The sequence below is a fragment of the Heliconius melpomene genome, chromosome 4, assembly GCF_056956725.1.
Source record: "Heliconius melpomene rosina isolate 202511_hmr_F chromosome 4, ASM5695672v1, whole genome shotgun sequence".
NCBI classification, from domain to species: Eukaryota; Metazoa; Arthropoda; class Insecta; order Lepidoptera; family Nymphalidae; genus Heliconius; species Heliconius melpomene.
The window spans coordinates 3680656-3694928 of record NC_140392.1 but is presented as its reverse complement, the minus strand read 5'-3'; the positions used below and the strand labels follow the sequence as shown (position 1 = coordinate 3694928).

The 14273-nt window shown below is 31.7% G+C and overlaps 1 protein-coding gene across 1 annotated transcript in view; it reads left to right on the top strand.

Annotated features, from left to right (window-relative positions):
- Positions 1–1109: 1109 nt before the first annotated feature.
- The window catches only part of LOC146539469 (protein amalgam-like), a 70855-nt gene continuing 57691 nt past the window's right edge, over positions 1110–14273 (top strand). The window contains exon 1 of the mRNA XM_085208443.1: positions 1110–1306. The gene's annotated coding sequence lies outside the window, so the exon portion shown is untranslated. The remainder of the gene's footprint in view (positions 1307–14273) is intronic.

Genomic DNA, 14273 nt, shown 5'->3' with positions numbered 1-14273 from the left:
GGTTCATAGATAAAAGTGAAGAATCTCGTGTTTTCTAAATTCTACGCAAAATTATATATATTTTATTTTCTGTAGTAGGTACTAGTTGCCTGAGTGACTAAACACTGAAAACAAAAAAAATATCACCAGTCACCTTTGTACTTTTAACTATTATTTTTGTGTTTGAGTTCACAATACACTTATATCTTTTTTAATATAAGTATAAGTCAGCTATTGTTTTTTTTAAATTACTTAAAACATGTTCTGTACAAAAATGTTTTTTTTACCGATAATTTTGCAAAGAAATTCTTAATTAATCTGAAAAATACTTTTTTTTAATTTCCAATATTAATATTGACTTAAGTTCGCGGAAAACGTTTATGCTGACAGATTATACTAATTAATCACTCATCCAAATCATTGCTATCGAGCTTAATCAAACGATCGGTAAATACTAATTATAGTAAGCCCAAATTTGCTATTCTATCTCTTTAAACTAACAATTAAATGCCACGCAGGCTTACTATTTTAAGCTATATAGTTGTTTTAATTTTTTTTCTGCTTCACGCTGTATCCCGCATGTAGCTGGGTAAGCAGAGAAAAAAACTAAAAGATATAACCGGATTAAATTTTGCGAAGTATTATTAAATATAGAAAACAGTTTAAAGGTGTTTTATTTTGTACTAACATATATTTCTAAGTAACTAATATAATAAAAAAATAACATTATCACAAAAAAATAGAAAAGTTAAAGCAGTTTAGTGACGTCACTTTAGTAACGATCACTTCGGTCCGAACCGATTCTAACAGTGCCTACAAGTACTATAACTATTTGCCTCTAGGGAGGAGAACGAACACTTATTCCCAACAATCGTGTCCAGTATGGGCACAAACAATAGTGTTGTCTTCCATTCATGCACACCCTGACAATATCTACATTATCTGTGTGCGTAGATGAAATCGCATGCGCTCAGCATCTGTGCTTCCCCTATCTTCCAACGAAAAGCATTATAAGTATCAGAAATTACACCCTTATTTCATACAAAAATAAAGCTTAAAATTGTTTGATTTTCATCTATAGCGCTTTGGCATGAAGCGACGTAGCAATAAGCTTACAGGATTCAGATTTTTTAGATGTCGTCAGTTCGTGTGGAGGCTGGGACGTGCTCGCCGGCTCTCGCCCCTTTGCAAATTGTTACGTGACGAGACAAGAACTGCTTGTTAGTTTACAACTGTTGATGTAAATTTAATTGGCGCGTGTGTTTGTGGATTGGTGATCTTTTGTGTTAAGTTTGAGAACCACTGTGGGATTTTACGTGTGCTTGAAGTAAGTTGTTGAAGTTTTGATAATGATTTAATATAGTTTGGTAAGATATTTCTTTTTGAGTTTTGTCGGTATTATTACCTAATTAATATTATATAGTTCTCTTAAGCGATTCATTTAAATTTAACTACAATATAATGAAATGTCATATACATACGCCTTGTTATTGATGTGTTAATCAATTCCATAGTACATATATAAATTGTGTAATTAATTGTTAGGTTATTTATTTGACAGTTTTAATTTTAATTCATATCATCAATTAACGTTTATTGCTCTTGGATACAGATATTTGTCATGGTAAGATTAAAAAAGAATATTTCTTTGAAAATATAAATGTTTTAAATACAAGCCGTCGTGGTGCAGGTGCACAAGTATGTGACTGTGATGCAACGGTTGCGGATTTGATTTCCACTTGATGAAATTGATTATTATTTATTAATATTTTATTTTTTTCGACATTCAACACGCAATTCATCAAATTCCGCAGAAAGTGGGAAACGGAATGTCTTAATAATAGGTTCCCACTGCCTACCCTTTCTATAAGGGGGATACAGCGTGAAGCAAATAAATAAAATAAATAAAGTAAGTTTTTTTTTATGAATATTAAAATAATATTAGATTTATAAAATAATGCTTAAATAATTCGTAAAGCTCTAAAAGTCCGTTTAATAATAATTTACTGATTAGATTTAATACGTTAAATGGGCATATTAAATTAAATTAATTTTGTATTCGCTTACGTAAAATGGTCTAAATATATTTATTTATAACGCACGATAAAATCATTATAAAATAAATTAGGTTATAGTTTTTATATGTATTATTAATATAATGTGAATAAATAAATATTTTAATTTATATTTTTTAAGAGGCGTGGGTGCAAATCCCGCTACGTTTCCTCAATAAATATTTTTCTCTAATCGATTATTTTTGAAGCATTGCTTGTTAAATGATGGACCTTTGCGTGGTAAAAAGCGACTACACAACTTAAAAGCCCCCAAATACTTAATAAATAAATATGAAGACTTCCCATTTGAAATTTCCCAGCCTGATCGACGACCTCAAGCCGAGGTTCGAGTTCCACAGAGGACGCCCTTGTTGCCGTCGATATCTTCTCAAGCAGCCAAGTGCTTGAAAAAATTTCTTGGATAAAGTACCTTCTTTCCTACCCACTTGGTGTCAGTGTAAAAGCCAATAGAGCTAGCAGCAAAAAATTAAAAAAAAACGATTTAAAAAAACACATGTTTTCAATGTATGATGTATGTAATCAATGTGTTTTTGTTGTTTCAACGTGTTTTTTATGTACGTGTATTCCGCGCGCAGCAGGGTAGGTAGGTGTAGCACCTAGTGTTAAGGGACATCGTTCCACTTTCCGCCGAATTCTGGACGCATTGCGTGATGAGTGGCGTAACTCAACGCCAGAGCAAAGAAAATGGAAAAACAAATTTAAATGAATAATTTATTTTCTCGAGTGGGGATCGAATCCACAACCAGTTGCTTTCACAGTCACACTATGAGCTCCTGTCCCACGACTGGCCTCAGGTGATAGCAAAAAAGAATTATCCAAATCAATTCAGGCGTATTCGAATAATAAACATACATACATATCGTTTCACATTCGAACATACATACATAAAAAAAAAGATTCCAACGAATAGAGAACCCCCTCCTTTTTTTGAAAGTCACTTTCCAATAAACAGCTTAAAAATATCCTGTCAAATAAAAATTCAATCGCGCTCGAATTTCATTTCCATGCATGACTTATTAACTCAGCACTACTCAAAAACTGTCGGTATATAGGTTCCTGTGATCCATCAATATCCAGCTGCTGTGTTCCATCAACATCCATTCATCAATGTTTGTAAAGTGTACTATAGGTGTTAAAAACTGGAAACGGGGTTAAGCTAAGCATGTGACAAATGGACCAATCTATATACTGAGCGGTGCTATTAGTCACCTTGAAATATCCTTTTATTTTACAGATGTTGGTGTAATTGCAACTGTAAGGGGTTTTTTGTTTTTGTTCGTTGTTTTTGTTAGTGAAAAGGGTTTGGTTTATTTATTTACATAATAAAAAATATTTCTTAAAATATCAACGCTTTTCATAATACATATATCTTATAGATATACGCACCTAAATTTGGGTCTGTTTTTTTTTATTACTTTGCTTAAGTTAAAGTTTCATTTTTTATATTATTTACTTCCGCTCATCTGATATACAATGTATTCAAAATGTAAACAAAAATTAATTACATAACTGAATGGAAAACATTTTCTAAAAACATATTTTTCTTTCCTAAATGTGAAATAATACGTCAAATACTTATTAAAATTAAATTAAAATATCAGTGACCCATGAAGCTATTAAAAATAAATTTTGCAGGCTTAAATACGCGCTTACGCGTTAGCCAACCTAAAATTTTTAAAAGATACTTCAGAATACTTTTTGTACTTAAATCTCTCAGAGCTTTATGGAACTTAACGCCACGGTTTACCTGGACACTAGAAAAAAAATATATAAATTTAAATAAATATTTAATTTTATTTCAGAACAGAGATCGAACTCACAACCAGTCGCGCCTACAGTCACAAACCTGTGCCCCTGGGCCACGACTGGCCTCACCTCAACCTACTTTATTTTGTTCTTATAAAATTATTGATGCATAAGATCATCTCATTTCAAAAAGACTTTCGAAATTATAAAACACAAGTGCCACCTCAGATTCGTTGTAAGAGGGTCCTTACATTTTAAGTATAGCCCATTTGCCCTGCCTCGCTTTTAGATGTTACAGCATTATGAGCCCTATGAGTTGCATAATAATAATCATTACTGTTTGTTATGGAATATGATTTATTTATATCCGTGGTAGAAAAAAGTAAACGTGCGATTGTAAAAGCGACGGGTTTGATTCCAAGTCAGGGCAATGAAATATGTAATATTTTCATTTCCTCGCTCTGATAACGGGGTAAAACGCGGCGATGAGCTCCGCAATTCAACACGCAAGAGTGTATTTTGTGTCAAAAAAATCCGCTCTCCACTTTTCACCAGAGTTTGGGGCATTGGGTGAGAGTAACAGAATCCAACGTCACTCTCAGTATCGCCAGATCGGGGGAATGAAAATAATTAATTTTCTCCGAGTGGCGATCGAACCCTCTTGTCTTGTAATAAAGCGCTATTAGTATAATTCAAAGCTTATCAAATATTAGGTATAAACATAAATTATTGTTTATATACTTTAATTAATTTTCTATTCAAGTAAACAATACTCACTCTATCTGATATAGAAAACTAAAATACAACCATTACTATATGAATACCGCTTCTAGATACATTTTAATATACATTATTAACAAAAACACTCGAAAGAGAATCGAACTCACAACCGTTTACAGTCAGAGGTGTACTACTGGGCCACTACGGCCTCATCGGCCGATTAAATTAGTTTCTATATAATACATATAATGAATAGAATGTAATCGTAAATAAGCTGTAACTGCATTTAACTAGCAAAGCCAAGCCTGTGATGCTGCAGAGCACAATGTGGTCTGATATATGCTAATATGCTATTTAACTTGTTTATGTACTTCGATGAGGCAGTCATGGCGTAGGGGGACAAGGGTGTGACTATAATGCGACGGTTGTGAGTTCGATCCCCATTCGGGGAAATTAATTATTATTTATTAATATTTTCATTTCTTCGCTCTGGCACCAAGGGATAAGCCCGGTTTTGAGTACCGCCACTCAAAACACAATGTCTCAAAAAATCAACGGAAAATGGAGAACGGAGTGTCTTAACACTATGTTCCCTCTGTCTACTCTTCTGGATAGCGTAATGCTGATTTTACATTTAACTGACAATACCAAGCCTGTGATGCTGCAGAGCACAATGTGGTCTGACATATGCTAATATGTTGTTTACCTTGTTTATGTATTTCGATAGTTCAAACGGATCGCAATTGGTTGGATATTTGTAATCCTTTAGATAAGGAAAATCTTATTACAGTAATGGTAGACCAGTTTTGATTGCGGTTTAATCCGTCCAAATATTCTATCTACATTTGTTATATATAAAGCTGTACAGTTTGTTTTAGTGAATGCGTTTATCTCAGGGACTAGTTTTTTGAAATTGAATAATATTTTTTTATGTTGGGTAGTCCATTAATAAAGTTAATTGTTTCTATGTAATTCATCGTACGGGTTATCGAGTTATCTTAGGGCATTTAAATGTTCTCCAATTTTTGCCGAACTCTCAAGGAATAAGTATTGAAACTAGCGTTGAAACTGAACGCAGGGCTTTGCCCTATTTCCAGAACGAGGAAATGAACAAATTAAATGTTTCATTCCCCCCAACGGGAATCGAACCTTATCGTTTACAGTCACACCCTTTTTCCCCCGGTTCACGACAACCTCAATCTTCTTGTTTATATACATTATTATAGTACATAAATAATAACCAACAAAACTAAATCCAAAACAGCCTTGATTTTTACTTAAATTTTATTTGTAGCAATATTCATTAATGAATCTCTTGAGACAAATTGAGTGGCAAGTCAAGACGTCTAAGAGAGTATTGTTAAAGTCGTTCAGCGAAGACGGAATAATAATAAAATAATTGTCTTGAAGATACTTGATCTTATTGCAAATATTTCTGCCATTGCCCACTTGTCCATCTAATATTAAAACATCCTTTGTGAGATGTTGGGACTCAATTAGAATTTAATTATATAGGAAGTGATTACGGGTTCAAAACATGCCCAATAAATAAGAATTTATGTAAGTTGTCGTTTTATAAGCAAAAGAGAAGCGATTACGTAAACAACTCGCAGTTTCTAATTTTAAGAACCTAAATATACAAAAGAAGAATTCAAATTCAAATTCAAAATATTCTTTATTCACATAGACTACTAGCGGACGCGCGCAGCTTCGCTTGCGTATTTAGGGGTGAAGTCTAATAAACCATGAAACACGTGTTCACTGAAATATTTTTAAGAGTCTCAATTTTAAATTTTATAAAAATCGGTGGCGATTTAAAGATTTTTCCATACAAACTTACAACCCCTTATTTGCACCCCTAGGGGATGAGTTAAAATAAACCACGAAACATGTGTTCAATGAAATATTTTTAAGAGTCTAAATTTCAAATTAAAAAAAAATCGGTGGCGATTTAATGATTTTCCCATACTAACTTTCAACCCCTTATTTGAACCTTTAGGGGGTAAATTCTAAAAAACCGTGAAACACGTGTTCAATTAAATATTTTTAAGAGTCTGAATTTACAATTTTATAAAAATCGGTGAAGATTTAAATTTTTTTCCATACAAATTCTCAACCCCTATTTCACCCCTTTAGGGTTAAAATTTTTCAAAATCCCTTCTTAGTGGATGTCCAGATTACGAAAGTAAACATCTGTCCAAATTTCACATTTTTACCATCAGCGGTTACGGCTGTGCGTGCGTCTTACCTCAGTCAGTGAGGACAAGTCCTTTTATATATATAGATAATAAGCTCTTTTGAATCGTCGAATGAACATTTAAACAAAAAAGCTACCACCGGTTCGGAGGGCAGTTCTGCTGAGAAGAGCCGGCAAGAAACTCAACAGTTGCTCTTTTCAAAGTCAATGGTATATTTTACTATTACATAAGCTGGCAGCTATCCTGCATTACATTCAATAGACATTAATTCCATACATATTACATACAAACAGAAAATTAGTCTTTTCACGTTATGAGTTGCATGAAATGTTTCCGAAAGTAAAATAACTAACTAATTTATATCGCCCACGCTGACCTTTCGTGCTGTACGGGTGACCGGAGTAGGCGTACCTACGGACTGTATTAATTCTTTCATTGTAGATATACAATTTCGGGATATTTCATTAATATTGAACATCGATTCATTTTTGGTTCTAAAAATAGATATCGGAGGATTGATATTTTTATTTCTTTGACATTCCTTTCTTGTTACTATAAAATTATGACTTCAAGGGGTTTTTAAATTTATAAAATATACAATATTATTTATTGTTAATCGTTTAATTTATAATTTTATAAACATCCGACTGAATCCCAGTCGGAATTTTACGGTGTTGAACGCTGAAATAATTACGCATGTGTATACGCATTAGTACATTCATGTCTTAGTTATATATTTATTCAACATGTTTATATTAATGTATTTACAGGAAAATAACTAAATATTATATAATATACAATTTAATATCAAACAAATGAGCACAATAGAAAACCTTCTAGTTCCACCTTTGAAGAACACAAAGGGAAATCTTACCTAAGAAAATATGGGACGTGATTTTAAGATCAAGGAGTAACCACCCATAAATACGTCAGTTTTGGCACTAACCGTAATAACGTGAAAGATCCTATGAGAAAATAACTCGGGTTTCAGGATATTGTCCAAAATGTGAAATTGTATTATATTATTTTGTTTTTTTAAGTTATGGAAATAAATAATATTTATGGTATACGCATAGAAAAAAAGATTCTTTTCTTTTACGCTGTATCTTGTATATAACATGGGCAGAGAGAATCTAGTAAAAACTCTTCGGTCTCCGGTTTTCACGTCATTTCGAAAGTTACGTGGCCAGTTTACAGTCAGAAACTTTATTAATTGTTAAAAAGTTAAATAGTAAAGATGTTTTTTGATATGTTAAAAGGATGTTATCGCCATATTCATGTTTCTAATAACAATTTATGATTTAATTATTAGCCTATTTAAAGGCTTAGGTTATGTTATTTTATTGATATTTTATCTAAAATAAACGAAAAATAGAGAACGGAACGGAGAAAAAATGCTTAACGGAGACGTCGAAGCACAAGCGTTCGACTATAAACACAACAGGTTGTGGGATCGATTCTGTCTCGAGCAAATAAAATATTATCGTTTTTTAAGTAAATATTTCGCGATGATAACTACGCAAAGTTCGGCAATAAATCCCACTCTTCAACACGCAATGCGTCAAGAATTCAGCGGTAAGGGGACAACGTAACTTAATGAGAAAGGGAGTTTCTTAATGCTCAGGTTCCCTCTTTCTACCCTGCCATAGCAGGAAACCTGCGAATTAGGGGCCCAATATAGGGCGCTGTATCCTGCATGCACATTTACAGTATAAGGAAGTTAAAAATAATGTGAATAATATAGGTGTTCTAATAAAACTTTTTTATATACCTAACCTTTCTGTAACGATGCCTGTTCTGTGGTTAATAGTAAAGTGGTAAGCTAACCCTTATCAGAAGTTTTTCAATTAAGGAGCGTGATAGCAGGCACTTATTTAGAAATCTAATATATTTATCTTAGAAACTCAGGGTAAAATGTACCTTGTTGAATAGAAAAAGAAACTAATTTTCGCATGTTTTTCAATATTATTATAAAGAAAATATAGATTATATTAATATGTAGTAATTGTTTAATTGCATTTAAGGATTTTTTATAAGTATTTCCAATATTTGTGTACAATTTTTTTTTAACGTCACGCTGTATCCCGCATATAGCAGGGTAGACTCCGTCCTCCATTATCCGTTATCCCATTTCCGCGACTGGCCTCAATTATATATAATATTGTCTAAAATAATAATGTTATTAATACACGAAAGTTAATCAGATTAGTAAATAAATAATAGCGTAGTTCAAGCAAACGAAGCCGCGAGTTGAAGCCTAGTTCTCTAATACACTTTTTATTTATTTCGTTTTTGCTCTGAGTCTTTTTCTACACGCCTATGTACGAGAATAACGGAACTTATCAATCACTCAGTAAGTTGAAGGACTATCTCAAATGTTGTACTTTATCTTAAGCAAATGTAGATGTAATATATTATCCTTTTTTTTATTATCATATATGGGTAAGGCATAGATTATGATCGGAGAAATAAAAAAGTCCGCTATCGCACGCTTCTCAAGACAATGCCTTTACATTATATGTTAAGTGGCGGAACGCTATGACGCATTTAATTTTTTTTTCCTGAAATCTCACCGCGTGCTGTGACGTGCTGAGGCCGTGGTGGCGCAGCGGCTCATGGGTGTGACTGGTACGTAACAGTTGTGGGTTCAATTCTCACTCGAGAAAATGAACATTTATATTTTCATCAGCACCTTCCGACACCAGAGCGGAGAAATGAACCCAAAAACTGTCGCTTCACACGCTTGCGTGAAGTACATGTATAAGCTACTGATAAAAGCTGAAGCTTACTGATATACAGATTATTTTTATAATAAACACAAACTGCCTTTTGATATTTCTTTTATATATAAAAAAATACGTGTGCATTTTAATCCATGAAAATCACAATACCGGCTCAGACAGGTTTATTTTCATGAATAGCATTCAGTGATGTTTTGTTTGCCTTTATAAATAAATAAATCTTAACTTGAAAATAAGTAATAGTTACTCTTTATTGTTATTTATATTGAAATGTACAAAAGAAATAAAAAATATATTTATTGTAAACAAAGCTTTATACGCCGACGCGAGATGAAAGACCAAAATAGCTTCAGTTTTAAAAATAAATGTGAAAACATAATGAGATCATAAGATATCTTTTTTTTGTAAAAATAAGAATATTTGACAGATTTAGCGAAGATTTTACTTGAGATATTTTAGCTCTCTAGATGTAGTGAGAAGTACTAGTGGGAAGTAATATTTTGATGACCAGTGAGTGAGTGAGTGAGTGAGTGAGTCAGTGTCGAAATAATGAAATTTTGATTTCACATAGCTTCGGAAATATATAACCTACAAGTTTGAAAATTGAATATCCTGGTGTGTGCTTATAGTTTACTATAAGACGATCATTTAAAAGCTCTAAATCTATCCAGAAGATTGCAAATGGGGGCACAAAAATACACCAAAATAATTCCAGAAAAAGATTGTAAAGCAGAGCTTGGCGAAGCTTGGCAAGGCCGTAGCCCAGATTCCTCAAGTGGGAATCAAACCCACAATCTATCACCTTTTACAATTACAACAATTACTTGTACTGATGTGCCATAAGTAAATAATAATCAATTTAATTAGATTTACTTCCAACTTCCAAATGACATTAACTTTAAACTGATCAGCAAACTTGGCCTTATTGTGATTATCAATCGCAGTATTGACACAACAGCGAAATGGGCAGCCGTGCTAATTAGTGATCTCGTTTACCCGGAATTGACTCCAAAATTTGCTTTTCCTGTAATTATAAATTTACAAATAGCGAGAGCATTTCATTAACAACGACATTGTTCTGTTGATTGGATCTTTTAATCAACATTTCTCTATAAGTACCTATATATATTTAATGATGATATTAATTAAAAGTTAATTTTCATTAATATTTATTGTTAAGGACTAATTTTAATTACTTTGACGTAGGTGACCCACGTTCCTTTGACAAAGGTTGAGCATACAAATCTAGATCTACAAATCTAGATCAGAGAGATCGCATAAGCTTCCAATAAGTTACATCTTGCTGATTCCTCCAAAAGCAGAGAAGACGGTACGAATCAAAGGTTCGTTCGTTAGCTTTAACTTCAAAGGTATTATTATTGTAACCTCGAAAACAGTTCAGGTACAAGGGTGTGATTGTAAATACGACAAGTTGTGAGTTTGATTCCCAGCCGGGGAAATTAAATATTTAATATTTTCATTTCTTTGCTTTGGTAACTCTATCTCTTTCTCTCTTTCTCTCAATCTATGTATGTCGTATTCAGGTAGTTAATTACAAAACTACCACACTTTAAAAGTATTACATAATACAGTAATTTTTGATTGAAATTTCAAGCAGAGAGTTTTCAAAACGCGTTCTATAAAACAGCGAAAATTCAATAAATATAATATATTTTTATTTCTCCATTATCATTTTCATTCAGACGAAAATTTATTTATTACTTCACTCGAATTTACAAAATTGGAAACCTACAAACGGCAGCCGAAAATATTCAGGCAATTAACGAAATAATGGTATTTTAATATAACTTTTTATGGAAATACATCCTTAGGGAAATTCAGTAATACTCACCAATTTTAATCGCCTATCATTATTGACACTCTCTCTTGAGATTCGTATCGAAATTATTTTGCAAGAATTGATACATTCTGTCAATCTAATTTAAAGAGGAATTTTAAATTATTAATTAAATAGGGCGAAAGCTCTAAATCGTTTATAACGGGGCAGGTATAGATAATCTAGTGTCAAGACACTCTGTTCGTCGTTTTCACTCACAAAAAATTTAGGCCTTTAAAAAAATATTTTATATTTAAAGTAACAAACGTTAATGCTTAAAATTTTCTATTAAAATATTCTTTTACATATTTATAATATTTTCACGAACATCTATTTATTCAAAATAAATGTAAATATATTATAATAAGTATGTGATATGATTCTAAGACTATTATTATTTTTTTATTATTATTCTTAATTTTTTTAATCAATAATTTCATTTACGTTTCTAAACCAGATAAACATATTTTTTTAATTATAAAAGAAAAAAAAATCAGCTTCACGCTGCATCCCGCACACAGCAGAGTAGGCAGAGGGAACCTAGTGTTATACACTCCGTTTCCCACTTTAAGCCGAATTTTGGAGGCATTTTTTAAATGATATATCACAGAATATAGATTCGCAATAACAGTTTCGTATAATATGGCTATATCAGATACAGGCAATATCGAAGCAGGTTTCACCAACTAATGAATCGATATACCTCATTACGACAGTCCAAATAGATTTGGTAATGACAGTCGTCGTCTTCAATAAGGCAACTCGTATTAACTCAGGGTTAATAATTATTATTTATTTTCTCAAATCGTAGATTTAACGCGTTGTATAAGATTAATTATAAATTATTTTATTTTTTGGTACTAGTGTAGAGCCATCGTGTATTGTATAACTTCATATAGCAGGGTAGACAGAAGGAACTTGGGAACCTGATGAGTTAAAACACTCTGTTCCTTCGATTTACCTTTCCCAGCGGGAATCGAATCCACAACCTGTCGCATTTACAAACATAAGCGTCACGACTGGCCTCCACTGGCCTTACTTTTTCATGTTAGGTCTAATAGGCTCTATGTGGACATAATTATACTTAAATAATAATTTAGTGTATTGCCTTTAAAATATTCTTAGTAATTAAGAATTTCAAAACAACTTATGTATATCCACGTTTATTTTTACCTCATTACTTTTAACATCAAAGAGAATTCATTGGTTTATGTTTGGTTTTTGTGCGGTCACGGCTATAAAGACTTCGGTCTCTCCACTTGAAGTGTTTTATTGAATGAAACTGCTTGGGAGGGAAGGATTCAATTTATTAAAGTAGTTTGTGAGAAATAGCTTTTTTGATATTTATAGCACGATCGAAAAAAAATGGAAAATTTAGAAAAAATCAATTTTAAATATAAAAAAATATCGTTTTTAAAGTTTCTTACTTAAAAACGGAATCCTTATAGAATCACTATACGTGTGAGAGTCCGACTCGCACTTAACCAGTTTTTCTAATCAAATTACATGCATATGTTAACATAAATATTAGATATCTGCTAGTAATTAAAATAAAACAAAACAATTAAGACTAAAATTGTAGTTTATATATTTATTTTATTCTTTGTCATTTTGCCTCGCTACCAGAGCGAGAAGTTGAAAATATTAAATGGTTCAATATCCTGAGTGGGAATCGAAACCACAACCATCGCGTTTATAGACGCACGCTTATGCCATTTACTCTCTTAAACCATTTATTCTATCTTAATAGATTAATTTCAAATTAAAACTACTATTTCTTGGAACACAACACAAGAAGAAACCTCAGAAAAGCTTAATTACGTGTCATCAAAAGTTCCAAAAACTTTTAAACGACAAAGCGAATTTAATTTTACTTAATTTCATTACAGACTTCCCTTAAACATTACTTTTGTTTTAATTACAATTAACAATAGATGTTTTGTTAACGCGAAAATGTTACCCTATTCTATTAGTTATTCATATGTGGGGAAGTATAATGGCGGACGGAATGAGTTTATGTACTAATATTATGTATACAGTACAAAAGACAAAGTGAATTTTAAATTAGGCTGCCCGGGCGGTCCCTGGACGATAAATATAGTTAGGTCGTCTTCTAGGTTTATAGAGCTTGGTAGCGCAAATTTTACAACTTTTATTCGTGTTTACTCTATGAGCGTGTGCTGTTTTGTGATATTTGCATGAACTTTATATGAAATTTGATATAAATAATTCTACTTTGTATGTTATGTCTATTTTAGTCCGGCGTATAAGCATCTGCTATATAGTTGTACATTTTTCCGAAATTTTGGTAATTATAGTTAAATTTATAATTGAATTAAATTTTATCTATTTAGATGTTAATAGAAACAGCTTTAAATAACATTTCACTTTCTGTCACATTCGAAGCTATGTTTTCGTTGTTTTAATTTCATTCGTTAGTCATATGGTTCCCTCTGCCTATCATGCTAAACGCGTGATACAGCGTGAAGTTAAAAAATATACATTTAGAAATGACTTGACAGACAGACGTTTAATATACCTACGTTCTACATATCACTCAATATGTATGTATATAAAAATAAATTCAACCAAAATGAAAATAAAAATATGAAATAAAAATATGAAAAAATATGAAATAAAAATAAATAAAAATATGAAAATAAATTCAACCAATAAGAAATTAAATTCAACCAAAATTCAACAAAAAACATTACAAAAATATCAAAACAATATATTACTGCAATATTTTCAATAAAATGATAACTAAAACAAGAACGTGAAAGCTTTACAAATATATATTTAGTAATAATATATTTCAAAACAAAATTAATAATAATTAATTCTATAGCAATTCAAATTTCACAGTACATAAATAAAAAATATTTCTTAGGTAACCATCTAATTAGGGATCTGTGTTCTCTTTAAACGTCTTATAAATTTAGCTTCAGTGTAAACAGATGTCCTCCGGCATCAAAGA